We start from the raw sequence: 2,068 nt of genomic DNA on the forward strand, positions 1-2,068 counted from the left end.
TGGCCCCAGGCCGGGTTTGGGGAGTAAAAGAACTCCAAGAACCAACTCCTGGAATAATCCAGGTAATGTCCTAATCGAAATTTTAATTTTGGTTCCGAAAGGTAACCCATATTACTACAGTAGACAAAAAAAATTATGCATGTTAAGTAGTTGATAAAACACAAGGTCTTTCACCTAATTAACAGCAGGTGGCGATCAACTTTGGTCAATTCACCCAAACATGATCAGGAGAAGGATTAATTATTGAACTTCACACGAGTGTGAAACTCAACACGTGTAAATAGTCCAGTAATTTAGAAAAACAGCTGCAAGAATATTTAAGCTTAACAAAAATCAATAGTACCTATCGGTAAATATGACATTTCACCTTTATCAGTCTGAATTAATATCCATTTTATAAAAAATTATAAAATATAGTTTCAGATTTCAAGCTTCTACATCTTGTTTTGAAGTTATTATTGTTTGTTATTAGCATTAGTAAGCCTATTTGCGTCAGTATATGATATATAATAAAAATATAAAATATTACAGTATACCAAGACAGTCACACTAGAAGAATCAGAACTTTATACATTTCCTCTCGTGCATTGCAAATAGAGAAAATGTATTATTTAAGGTTGTGGAAATACTGGTGTGCGAACGGCAATTGAAAATCTGCATGTTAGGTGTAAGAGCAGAGGCGTGTTCGCTACGAGCCCCACGAGTCGCCAGGAGACGGATATAAAACATACGTGAGAAAAATTTCTGCCCAAGGTTTTGACAACGCAGGCGATTAGTCACAATAACGTGGCTAAAGTATGTTGATCAGACCACACACTAGAAGGTGAAGGGACGACGACGTTTCGGTCCGTCCTGGACCATTCTCAAGACAATCGACTTGACAATGGTCCAGGATGGACCGAAACGTCGTCGTCCCTTCACCTTCTAGTTTTGACATCATTGTGTGTGAGTCACTGTGCAACCTGTCTTCTTAAAAAGAACGTCGCTTTTGGCCGTTTGCCCGTATGGCCGAATATGGACGTAATTTGAAAATGAAAAAAATTGAAAATAAATTTGGGCTTTTTTTTCAACAAGGGTAAGTTAAGGGTCCTCTGATAGGTTAGGTGAGCAGGAAATTCTCATAAAGTTTCAAAACGTTATGGAAAATGTTAATTGAAAGTTCCTCTTCTAAGCTGTCCGAGGAGGGCCGGATGACTCAAACAGAAAACGGAACAGTACGTCACTTTTGTGAGTCGATTTCATTTCAAATTACGTCCAAATTTGGCCATAGCGCGCATACGAGCCAAAAGTGACGTTATTTTTAAGAGGACGGGTTGCAGTGAGCGGAGAACATTTCTGTGATTTGTAAGGGGATCGTCACTACTAACATCACCGTAGCGTGACTGTTTATTTAACTGCAGAGGACCGACAAAAAAAATATCATCGTAGGACACTGTACAATTAAATAGTTTAAAGCGCACTATATATATATATATATATATATATATATATATATATATATATATATATATATATATATATATATATATATATACATATATATATATATATATATATATATATATATATATATATATATATATATATATATATATATATATATATATATATGTGTGTGTGTGTGTGTGTGTCGTGTGCGTGTGTGTGTGTGTGTGTATAAACACTAGAAAACGCTGCAGAGATAGTAATAGTAGTACTCTTAATAATAGACCAGATATCATTAGTTAAACTCGCTAACAAATGACTTCCATTCTGCGAATGCGTTATATAATTGTATTCATCGCCTGTAATAAAGCAGTATTTTTCCCTTTTAACCTTTGAGTTATAATCCGGTTTAATTATTTTAATTTAACAAAAATCCCTTAGCAATACAATTAAATCCAAGATGAATTATAAATCACCTCAGGCAGAATATTAAAGAAAAGATTATAAGTGCTTTAGCAGGGTTTTGAAAGAGGTATATGACATACAACCTGCCTTCCTGACATGGTTTTCATTTTCAGTCCATTTTTACCGGGTAGGGATGTAAACAGTGCACTCAGAGAGCATAAATACCTGTTATAACCCG

This window comes from Procambarus clarkii, chromosome 61 (genome assembly GCF_040958095.1).
Source record: "Procambarus clarkii isolate CNS0578487 chromosome 61, FALCON_Pclarkii_2.0, whole genome shotgun sequence".
Lineage (NCBI taxonomy): Eukaryota > Metazoa > Arthropoda > Malacostraca > Decapoda > Cambaridae > Procambarus > Procambarus clarkii.